Genomic DNA, 12629 nt, shown 5'->3' with positions numbered 1-12629 from the left:
TGGCAATGTGATATTTGGAAGCACATAGAGGGCTATGGTGAAAAAGGAAATATCCTCAGATGAAATCTGGAAAGAAGCTTTCTGAGAAACTGCTGAGTGATCTGTTAATTCATCTCACAGAGTTATATCTGTATTTCGTGGATCTCTTTGCTAGCCTTATTTCTGTGGAATCTGAGAACAGATATTTCGGATCCCTTTGAAGACTATAGGGCCAAAGAAAATATCCTCCGAAAACAAAGAGAAAGAAGCTTTCTGAGAAACTTCTTTGTGTTCTGTGAAATCATCTAACATAGTTACAGCTTTCCCCCCAAGAAGCCTTTCGCTAAGACAGTTCTTGTGGAATTGGCAAAGTGATATTTGGAAGCCCATAGAGGAGTATTGTGTAAAAGGAAATATCCTCAGATGAAATCTGCAAAGAAGCTCTCTGAGAAACTGCTGAGTGTTCTGTTAATTCATCTCACAGAGTTACATCTGTTTATCTTGGATCTCTTTGCTAGCCTTATTTCTGTGGAATCTGAGAACAGATATTTCCGATCCCTTTGAAGACTATAGGTCCAAAGGAAATATCCTCCGATAACAAAGAGAAAGAAGCTTTCGGAGAAACTTCTTTGTGTTCTGTTAAATGTTCTAACAGAGTTACAGCTTTGAACTCAAGAAGCCTTTCGCTAAGACAGTTCTTGTGGAATTGGCAAAGTGATATTTGGAAGCCCATAGAGGGCTCAGGTGAAAAAGGAAATATCCTCAGATGAAATCTGGAAAGAAGCTTTCTGAGAAACTGCTGAGTGTTCTGTTAATTCATCTCACAGAGTTACATCTGTATTTCGCGGATCTCTTTGCTAGCCTTATTTCTGTGGAATCTGAGAACAGATATTTCGGATACCTTTGAAGACTATAGGGCCAAAGTAAATATCCTCCGATAACAAAGAGTAAGAAGCTTTCTGAGAAACTTCTTTGTGTTCTGTGAAATCATCTCACAGAGTTACAGCTTTCCCCTCAAGAAGCCTTTCGTAAGACAGTTCTTGTGGAATTGGCTAAGTGATATTTGGAAGCCCATAGAGGGCTATGGTGAAAAAGGAAATATCCTCAGATGAAATCTGGAAAGAAGCTTTCTGAGAAACTGCTGAGTGTTCTGTTAATTCATCCCACAGAGTTACATCTGTATTTCGTGGATCTCTTTGCTAGCCTTATTTCTGTGGAATCTGAGAACAGATATTTCTGATCCCTTTTGAAGACTATAGGGCCAAAGGAAATATCCTCCGATAACAAAGAGAAAGAAGCTTTCTGAGAAACGTCTTTGTGTTCTGTGAAATCATCTCACTGAGTTACAGCTTTCCCCTCAAGAAGCCTCTCGCTAAGTCAGTTCTTGTGGAATTGGCAAAGTGATATTTGGAAGCCCATAGAGGGCTATGGTGAAAAATGAAATATCCTCTGATGAAATCTGGAAAGAAGCTCTCTGAGAAACTGCTGAGTGTTCTGTTAATTCATCTCACAGAGTTACATCTGTATTTCGTGGATCTCTTTGCTAGCCTTATTTCTGTGGAATCTGAGAACAGATATTTCGGATCCCTTTGAAGACTATGGGGCCAAAGGAAATATCCTTCGATAACAAAGAGAAAGAAGCTTTCTGAGAAACTTCTTTGTGTTCTGTTAAATCATCTCACAGAGTTACAGCTTTCCCCTCAAGAAGCCTTTCGCTAAGACAGTTCTTGTGGAATTGGGAAAGTGATATTTGGAAGCCCTTAGAGGGCTATGGTGAAAAAGGAAATATCCTCAGATGAAATCTGGAAAGAAGCTTTCTGAGAAACTGCTGCGTGTTCTGTTAATTCATCTCACAGAGTTACATCTGTATGTCGTGGATCTCTTTGCTAACCTTATTTCTGTGGAATCTGAGAAGAGATATTTCGGATCCCTTTGAAGACTATAGGGCCAAAGGAATTATCCTCCGATAACAAAGAGAAAGAAGCTTTCTGAGAAACTTCTTTGTGTTCTGTGAAATCATCTCACAGAGTTACAGCTTTCCCCCCAAGAAGCCTTTTGCTAAGACAGTTCTTGTGGAATTGGCAAAGTGATATTTGGAAGCCAATAGAGGGCTATGGTGAAAAAGGAAATATCCTCAGATGAAATCTGGAAAGAAGCTTTCTGAGAAACTGCTGAGTGATCTGTTATTTCATCTCACAGAGTTACATCTGTATTTCGTGGATCTCTTTGCTAGCCTTATTTCTGTGGAATCTGAGAACAGATATTTCGGATCCCTTTGAAGACTATAGGGCCAAAGGAAATATCCTCCGAAAACAAAGAGAAAGAAGCTTTCTGAGAAACTTCTTTGTGTTCTGTGAAGTCATCTCACAGAGTTACAGCTTTCCCCTCAAGAAGACTTTCGTAAGACAGTTCTTGTGGAATTGGCAAAGTGATATTTGGAAGCCCATAGAGGGCTATGGTGAAAAAGGAAATATCCTCAGATGAAATCTGGAAAGAAGCTTTCTGAGAAACTGCTGAGTGTTCTGTTAATTCATCTCACAGAGTTACATCTGTATTTCGCGGAACTCTTTGCTAGCCTTATTTCTGTGGAATCTGAGAACAGATATTTCGGATCCCTTTGAAGAGTATAGGGCCAAAGGAAATATCCTCCGATAAAAAAGAGAAAGAAGCTTTCTGAGAAACTTCTTTGTGTTCTGTGAAATCATCTCACAGAGTTCCAGCTTTCCCCTCAAGAAGCCTTTCGTAAGACAGTTCTGGTGGAATTGGCAAAGTGATATTTGGAAGCCCATAGAGGGCTATGGTGAAAAAGGAAATATACTCAAATGAAATCTGGAAAGAAGCTTTCTGAGAAACTGCTGAGTGTTCTGTTAATTCATCTCACAGAGTAACATCTGTATTTCGTGGATCTCTTTGCTAGCCTTATTTCTGTGGAATCTGAGAACAGATATTTCGGATCCCTTTTGAAGACTATAGGGCCAAAGGAAATATCCTCCGATAACAAAGAGAAAGAAGCTTTCTGAGAAACGTCTTTGTGTTCTGTGAAATCATCTCACAGAGTTACAGCTTTCCCCTCAAGAAGCCTTTCGTAAGACAGTTCTTGTGGTATTGGCAAAGTGATATTTGGAAGCCCATAGAGGGTTATGGTGAAAAAGGAAATATCCTCAGATGAAATCTGGAAAGAAGCTTTCTGAGAAACTACTGAGTGTTCTGTTAATTCATCTCACAGAGTTACATATGTATTTCGTGGATCTCTTTGCTAGCCTTATTTCTGTGGAATCTGAGAACAGATATTTCGGATCCCTTTGAAGACTATAGGGCCAAAGGAAATATCCTCCGATAACAAAGAGAAAGAAGCTTTCTGAGAAACTTCTTTGTGTTCTGTTAAATCATCTCACAGAGTTACAGCTTTCCCCTCAAGAAGCCTTTCAATAAGACAGTTCTTGTGGAATTGGCAAAGTGATATTTGGAAGCCCATTGAGGCCTATGGTGAAAAAGGAAATATCCTCAGATGAAATCTGGAAAGAAGCTTTCTGAGAAACTGCTGCGTGTTCTGTTAATTCATCTCACGGAGTTATATCTGTATGTCGTGGATCTCTTTGCTAACCTTATTTCTGTGGAATCTGAGAACAGATATTTCGGATCCCTTTGAAGTCTATAGGGCCAAGGGAAATATCCTCCGATAACAAAGAGAAAGAAGCTTTCTGAGAAACTTCTTTGTGTTCTGTGAAATCATCTCACAGAGTTACAGCTTTCCCCTCAAGAAGCCTTTCGCTAAGACAGTTCTTGTGGAATTGGCAATGTGATATTTGGAAGCACATAGAGGGCTATGGTGAAAAAGGAAATATCCTCAGATGAAATCTGGAAAGAAGCTTTCTGAGAAACTGCTGAGTGATCTGTTAATTCATCTCACAGAGTTATATCTGTATTTCGTGGATCTCTTTGCTAGCCTTATTTCTGTGGAATCTGAGAACAGATATTTCGGATCCCTTTGAAGACTATAGGGCCAAAGAAAATATCCTCCGAAAACAAAGAGAAAGAAGCTTTCTGAGAAACTTCTTTGTGTTCTGTGAAATCATCTAACATAGTTACAGCTTTCCCCCCAAGAAGCCTTTCGCTAAGACAGTTCTTGTGGAATTGGCAAAGTGATATTTGGAAGCCCATAGAGGAGTATTGTGTAAAAGGAAATATCCTCAGATGAAATCTGCAAAGAAGCTCTCTGAGAAACTGCTGAGTGTTCTGTTAATTCATCTCACAGAGTTACATCTGTTTATCTTGGATCTCTTTGCTAGCCTTATTTCTGTGGAATCTGAGAACAGATATTTCCGATCCCTTTGAAGACTATAGGTCCAAAGGAAATATCCTCCGATAACAAAGAGAAAGAAGCTTTCGGAGAAACTTCTTTGTGTTCTGTTAAATGTTCTAACAGAGTTACAGCTTTGAACTCAAGAAGCCTTTCGCTAAGACAGTTCTTGTGGAATTGGCAAAGTGATATTTGGAAGCCCATAGAGGGCTCAGGTGAAAAAGGAAATATCCTCAGATGAAATCTGGAAAGAAGCTTTCTGAGAAACTGCTGAGTGTTCTGTTAATTCATCTCACAGAGTTACATCTGTATTTCGCGGATCTCTTTGCTAGCCTTATTTCTGTGGAATCTGAGAACAGATATTTCGGATCCCTTTGAAGACTATAGGGAAAAGGAAATATCCTCCGATAACAAAGAGAAAGAAGCTTTCTGAGAAACTTCTTTGTGTTCTGTGAAATCATCTCACTGAGATACAGCTTTTGCCTCAAGAAGGCTTTCGCTAACACAGTTCTTGTGGAATTGGCAAAGTGATATTTGGAAGCCCTTAGAGGGCTATGGTGTAAAAGGAAATATCCTCAGATGAAATCTGGAAAGAAGCTTTCTGAGAAACTGCTGCGTGTTCTGTTAATTCATCTCACAGAGTTACATCTGTATGTCGTGGATCTCTTTGCTAACCTTATTTCTGTGGAATCTGAGAAGAGATATTTCGGATCCCTTTGAAGACTAGAGGGCCAAAGGAATTATCCTCCGATAACAAAGAGAAAGAAGCTTTCTGAGAAACTTCTTTGTGTTCTGTGAAATCATCTCACAGAGTTACAGCTTTCCCCCCAAGAAGCCTTTCGCTAAGACAGTTCTTGTGGAATTGGCAAAGTGATATTTGGAAGCCCATAGAGGGCTATGGTGAAAAAGAAAATATCCTCAGATGAAATCTGGAAAGAAGCTTTCTGAGAAACTGCTGAGTGATCTGTTATTTCATCTCACAGAGTTACATCTGTATTTCGTGGATCTCTTTGCTAGCCTTATTTCTGTGGAATCTGAGAACAGATATTTCGGATCCCTTTGAAGACTATAGGGCCAAAGGAAATATCCTCCGAAAACAAAGAGAAAGAAGCTTTCTGAGAAACTTCTTTGTGTTCTGTGAAGTCATCTCACAGAGTTACAGCTTTCCCCTCAAGAAGCCTTTCGTAAGACAGTTCTTGTGGAATTGGCAAAGTGATATTTGGAAGCCCATAGAGGGCTATGGTGAAAAAGGAAATATCCTCAGATGAAATCTGGAAAGAAGCTTTCTGAGAAACTGCTGAGTGTTCTGTTAATTCATCTCACAGAGATACATCTGTATTTCGCGGAACTCTTTGCTAGCCTTATTTCTGTGGAATCTGAGAACAGATATTTCGGATCCCTTTGAAGACTATAGGGCCAAAGGAAATATCCTCCGATAACAAAGAGAAAGAAGCTTTCTGAGAAACGTCTTTGTGTTCTGTGAAATCATCTCACTGAGTTACAGCTTTCCCCTCAAGAAGCCTCTCGCTAAGACAGTTCTTGAGGAATTGGCAAAGTGATATTTGGAAGCCCATAGAGGGCTATGGTGAAAAATGAAATATCCTCTGATGAAATCTGGAAAGAAGCTCTCTGAGAAACTGCTGAGTGTTCTGATAATTCATCTCACAGAGTTACATCTGTATTTCGTGGATCTCTTTGCTAGCCTTATTTCTGTGGAATCTGAGAACAGATATTTCGGATCCCTTTGAAGACTATAGGGCCAAAGGAAATATCCTCCGATAACAAAGAGAAAGAAGCTTTCTGAGAAACTTCTTTGTGTTCTGTTAAATCATCTCACAGAGTTACAGCTTTCCCCTCAAGAAGCCTTTCGCTAAGACAGTTCTTGTGGAATTGGCAAAGTGATATTTGGAAGCCCATAGAGGGCTATGGTGAAAAAGGAAATATCCTCAGATGAAATCTGGAAAGAAGCTTTCTGAGAAACTGCTGCGTGTTCTGTTAATTCATTTCACAGAGTTACATCTGTATATCGTGGATCTCTTTGCTAACCTTATTTCTGTGGAATCTGAGAACAGATATTTCGGATCCCTTTGAAGACTATAGGGCCAAAGGAAATATCCTCCGAAAACAAAGAGAAAGAAGCTTTCTGAGAAACTTCTTTGTGTTCTGTGAAATGATCTCACAGAGTTACAGCTTTCCCCTCAAGAAGCCTTTCGCTAAGACAGTTCTTGTGGAATTGGCAAAGTGATATTTGGAAGCCCATAGAGGGCTATGGTGAAAAAGGAAATATCCTCAGATGAAATCTGGAAAGAAGCTTTCTGCGAAACTGCTGAGTGATCTGTTATTTCATCTCACAGAGTTACATCTGTATTTCATGAATCTCTTTGCTAGCCTTATTTCTGTGTAATCTGAGAATAGATATTTCGGATCCCTTTGAAGACTATAGGGCCAAAGGAAATATCCTCCGAAAACAAAGAGAAGGAAGCTTTCTGAGAAACTTCTTTGTGTTCTTTGAAATCATCTCACAGAGTTACAGCTTTCCCCTCAAGAAGCCTTTCGCTAAGACAGTTCTTGTGTAATTGGCAAAGTGATATTTGGAAGCCCATAGAGGGATACGGTGAAAAAGGAAATATCCTCAGATGAAATCTGGAAAGAAGCTTTCTGAGAAACTGCTGAGTGTTCTGTTAATTCATCTCACAGTGTTACATCTGTATTTCGTGGATCTCTTTGCTAGCCTTATTTCTGTGGAATCTGAGAACAGATATTTCGGATCCCTTTGAAGACTATAGGGCCAAAGGAAATATCCTCCGATAACAAAGAGAAAGAAGCTTTCTGAGAAACTTCTTTGTGTTCTGTTAAATCATCTCACAGAGTTACAGCTTTCCCCTCAAGAAGCCTTTCGCTAAGACAGTTCTTGTGGAATTGGCAAAGTGATATTTGGAAGCCCATAGAGGGCTATGGTGAAAAAGGAAATATCCTCAGATGAAATCTGGAAAGAAGCTTTCTGAGAAACTGCTGCGTGTTCTGTTAATTCATCTCACAGAGTTACATCTGTATGTCGTGGATCTCTTTGCTAACCTTATTTCTGTGGAATCTGAGAACAGATATTTCGGATCCCTTTGAAGACTATAGGGCCAAAGGAAATATCCTCCGATAACAAAGAGAAAGAAGCTTTCTGAGAAACTTCTTTGTGTTCTGTGAAATCATCTCACAGAGTTACATCTTTCCCCTCAAGAAGCCTTTCGCTAAGACAGTTCTTGTGGAATTGGCAATGTGATATTTGGAAGCCCATGGAGGGCTATGGTGAAAAAGGAAATATCCTCAGATGAAATCTGGAAATAAGCTTTCTGCGAAACTGCTGAGTGATCTGTTATTTCATCTCACAGAGTTACATCTGTATTTCATGAATCTCTTTGCTAGCCTTATTTCTGTGTAATCTGAGAATAGATATTTCGGATCCCTTTGAAGACTATAGGGCCAAAGGAAATATCCTCCGAAAACAAAGAGAAGGAAGCTTTCTGAGAAACTTCTTTGTGTTCTTTGAAATCATCTCACAGAGTTACAGCTTTCCCCTCAAGAAGCCTTTCGCTAAGACAGTTCTTGTGTAATTGGCAAAGTGATATTTGGAAGCCCATAGAGGGATACGGTGAAAAAGGAAATATCCTCAGATGAAATCTGGAAAGAAGCTTTCTGAGAAACTGCTGAGTGTTCTGTTAATTCATCTCACAGTGTTACATCTGTATTTCGTGGATCTCTTTGCTAGCCTTATTTCTGTGGAATCTGAGAACAGATATTTCGGATCCCTTTGAAGACTATAGGGCCAAAGGAAATATCCTCCGATAACAAAGAGAAAGAAGCTTTCTGAGAAACTTCTTTGTGTTCTTTGAAATCATCTCACAGAGTTACAGCTTTCCCCTCAGGAAGCCTTTCGTAAGAAAGTTCTTGTGGAATTGGCAAAGTGATATTTGCAAGCCCATAGAGGGATATGGTGAAAAAGGAAATATCCTCAGATGAAATCTGGAAAGAAGCTTTCTGAGAAACTACTGAGTGTTCTGTTAATTCATCTCACAGAGTTACATATGTATTTCGTGGATCTCTTTGCTAGCCTTATTTCTGTGGAATCTGAGAACAGATATTTCGGATCCCTTTGAAGACTATAGGGCCAAAGGAAATATCCTCCGAAAACAAAGAGAAAGAAGCTTTCTGAGAAACTTCTTTGTGTTCTGTGAAATCATCTCACAGAGTTACAGCTTTCCCCTCAAGAAGCCTTTCACTAAGACAGTTCTTGTGGAATTGGCAAAGTGATATTTGGAAGCCCATTGAGGCCTATGGTGAAAAAGGAATTATCCTCAGATGAAATCTGGAAAGAAGCTTTCTGAGAAACTGCTGCGTGTTCTGTTAATTCATCTCACGGAGTTATATCTGTATGTCGTGGATCTCTTTGCTAACCTTATTTCTGTGGAATCTGAGAACAGATATTTCGGATCCCTTTGAAGACTATAGGGCCAAAGGAAATATCCTCCGATAACAAAGAGAAAGAAGCTTTCTGAGAAACTTCTTTGTGTTCTGTGAAATCATCTCACAGAGTTACAGCTTTCCCCTCAAGAAGCCTTTCGCTAAGACAGTTCTTGTGGAATTGGCAATGTGATATTTGGAAGCACATAGAGGGCTATGGTGAAAAAGGAAATATCCTCAGATGAAATCTGGAAAGAAGCTTTCTGAGAAACTGCTGAGTGATCTGTTAATTCATCTCACAGAGTTACATCTGTATTTCGTGGATCTCTTTGCTAGCCTTATTTCTGTGGAATCTGAGAACAGATAATTCGGATCCCTTTGAAGACTATAGGGCCAAAGGAAATATCCTCCGAAAACAAAGAGAAAGAAGCTTTCTGAGAAACTTCTTTGTGTTCTGTGAAATCATCTAACAGAGTTACAGCTTTCCCCTCAAGAAGCCTTTCGCTAAGACAGTTCTTGTGGAATTGGCAAAGTGATATTTGGAAGCCCATAGAGGGCTAAGGTGAAAAAGGAAATATCCTCAGATGAAAACTGGAAAGAAGCTTTCTGAGAAACTGCTGAGTGTTCTGTTAATTCATCTCACAGAGTTACATCTGTATTTCGCGGATCTCTTTGCTAGCCTTATTTCTGTGGAATCTGAGAACAGATATTTCGGATCCCTTTAATACTATAGGGCCAAAGGAAATATCCTCCGATAACAAAGAGAAAGAAGAATTCTGAGAAACTTCTTTGTGTTCTGTGAAATCATCTCACTGAGATACAGCTTTTGCCTCAAGAAGGCTTTCGCTAACACAGTTCTTGTGGAATTGGCAAAGTGATATTTGGAAGCCCCTAGAGGGCTATGGTGAAAAAGGAAATATCCTCAGATGAAATCTGGAAAGAAGCTTTCTGAGAAACTACTGAGTGTTCTGTTAATTCATCTCACAGAGTTACATCTGTATGTCGTGGATCTCTTTGATAGCCTTATTTCTGTGGAATCTGAGAACAGATATTTCGGAACCCTTTGAAGACTATAGGGCCAAAGGAAATATCCTCCGATAACAAAGAGAAAGAAGCTTTCTCAGAAACTTCTTTGTGTTCTGTGAAATCATCTCACAGAGTTACAGCTTTCCGCTCAAGAAGCCTTTCGCTAAGACAGTTCTTGTGGAATTGGCAAAGTGATATTTGGAAGCCCATAGAGGGCTATGGTGAAAAAGGAATATCCTCAGATGAAATCTGGAAAGAAGCTTTCTGAGAAACTGCTGAGTGTTCTGTTAATTCATCTCACAGAGTTACGTCTGTATTTCGTGGATCTCTTTGCTAGCCTTATTTCTGTGGAATATGAGAACAGATATTTCGGATCCCTTTGAAGACTATAGGGCCAAAGGAAATATCCTCCGATAACAAAGAGAAAGAAGCTTTCTGAGAAACGTCTTCGTGTTCTGTGAAATCATGTCAGAGTTACAGCTTTCCCCTCAAGAAGCCTCTCGCTAAGACAGTTCTTGTGGAATTGGCAAAGTGATATTTGGAAGCCCATATTGGGCTATGGTGAAAAAGGAAATATCCTCAGATGAAATCTGGAAAGAAGTTCTCTGAGAAACTGCTGCGTGTTCTGATAATTCATCTCACAGAGTTACATCTGTATGTCGTGGATCTCTTTGCTAGCCTTATTTCTGTGGAATCTCAGTACAGATATTTCGGATCCCTTTGAAGACTATAGGGCCAAAGGAAATATCCTCCGATAACAAAGAGAAAGAAGCTTTCTGAGAAACTTCTTTGTGTTCTGTGAAATCATCTCACTGAGTTACAGCTTTCCCCTCAAGAAGCCTTTCGCTAAGACAGTTCTTGTGGAATTGGCAAAGTGATATTTGGAAGCCCATAGAGGGCTATGGTGAAAAAGGAAATATCCTCAGATGAAATCTGGAAAGAAGCTTTCTGAGAAACTGCTGCGTGTTCTGTTAATTCATTTCACAGAGTTACATCTGTATGTCGTGGATCTCTTTGCTAACCTTATTTCTGTGGAATCTGAGAACAGATATTTCGGATCCCTTTGAAGACTATAGGGCCAAAGGAAATATCCTCCGATAACAAAGAGAAAGAAGCTTTCTGAGAAACTTCTTTGTGTTCTGTGAAATCATCTCACAGAGTTACATCTTTCCCCTCAAGAAGCCTTTCGCTAAGACAGTTCTTGTGGAATTGGCAATGTGATATTTGGAAGCCCATGGAGGGCTATGGTGAAAAAGGAAATATCCTCATATGAAATCTGGAAAGAAGCTTTCTGCGAAACTGCTGAGTGATCTGTTATTTCATCTCACAGAGTTACATCTGTATTTCATGAATCTCTTTGCTAGCCTTATTTCTGTGTAATCTGAGAATAGATATTTCGGATCCCTTTGAAGACTATAGGGCCAAAGGAAATATCCTCCGAAAACAAAGAGAAGGAAGCTTTCTGAGAAACTTCTTTGTGTTCTTTGAAATCATCTCACAGAGTTACAGCTTTCCCCTCAAGAAGCCTTTCGCTAAGACAGTTCTTGTGTAATTGGCAAAGTGATATTTGGAAGCCCATAGAGGGATACGGTGAAAAAGGAAATATCCTCAGATGAAATCTGGAAAGAAGCTTTCTGGGAAACTGCTGAGTGTTCTGTTAATTCATCTCACAGTGTTACATCTGTATTTCGTGGATCTCTTTGCTAGCCTTATTTCTGTGGAATCTGAGAACAGATATTTCGGATCCCTTTGAAGACTATAGGGCCAAAGGAAATATCCTCCGATAACAAAGAGAAAGAAGCTTTCTGAGAAACTTCTTTGTGTTCTGTTAAATCATCTCACAGAGTTACAGCTTTCCCCTCAAGAAGCCTTTCGCTAAGACAGTTCTTGTGGAATTGGCAAAGTGATATTTGGAAGCCCATAGAGGGCTATGGTGAAAAAGGAAATATCCTCAGATGAAATCTGGAAAGAAGCTTTCTGAGAAACTGCTGCGTGTTCTGTTAATTCATCTCACAGAGTTACATCTGTATGTCGTGGATCTCTTTGCTAACCTTATTTCTGTGGAATCTGAGAACAGATATTTCGGATCCCTTTGAAGACTATAGGGCCAAAGGAAATATCCTCCGATAACAAAGAGAAAGAAGCTTTCTGAGAAACTTCTTTGTGTTCTGTGAAATCATCTCACAGAGTTACATCTTTCCCCTCAAGAAGCCTTTCGCTAAGACAGTTCTTGTGGAATTGGCAATGTGATATTTGGAAGCCCATGGAGGGCTATAGTGAAAAAGGAAATATCCTCAGATGAAATCTGGAAATAAGCTTTCTGCGAAACTGCTGAGTGATCTGTTATTTCATCTCACAGAGTTACATCTGTATTTCATGAATCTCTTTGCTAGCCTTATTTCTGTGTAATCTGAGAATAGATATTTCGGATCCCTTTGAAGACTATAGGGCCAAAGGAAATATCCTGCGAAAACAAAGAGAAGGAAGCTTTCTGAGAAACTTCTTTGTGTTCTTTGAAATCATCTCACAGAGTTACAGCTTTCCCCTCAAGAAGCCTTTCGCTAAGACAGTTCTTGTGTAATTGGCAAAGTGATATTTGGAAGCCCATAGAGGGATACGGTGAAAAAGGAAATATCCTCAGATGAAATCTGGAAAGAAGCTTTCTGAGAAACTGCTGAGTGTTCTGTTAATTCATCTCACAGTGTTACATCTGTATTTCGTGGATCTCTTTGCTAGCCTTATTTCTGTGGAATCTGAGAACAGATAATTCGGATCCCTTTGAAGACTATAGGGCCAAAGGAAATATCCTCCGATAACAAAGAGAAAGAAGCTTTCTGAGAAACTTCTTTGTGTTCTTTGAAATTATCTCACA

Source organism: Macaca mulatta, chromosome 7, assembly GCF_049350105.2.
Source record: "Macaca mulatta isolate MMU2019108-1 chromosome 7, T2T-MMU8v2.0, whole genome shotgun sequence".
Taxonomy (NCBI): Eukaryota; Metazoa; Chordata; class Mammalia; order Primates; family Cercopithecidae; genus Macaca; species Macaca mulatta.
Note: the sequence above shows the minus strand (reverse complement) of the source record.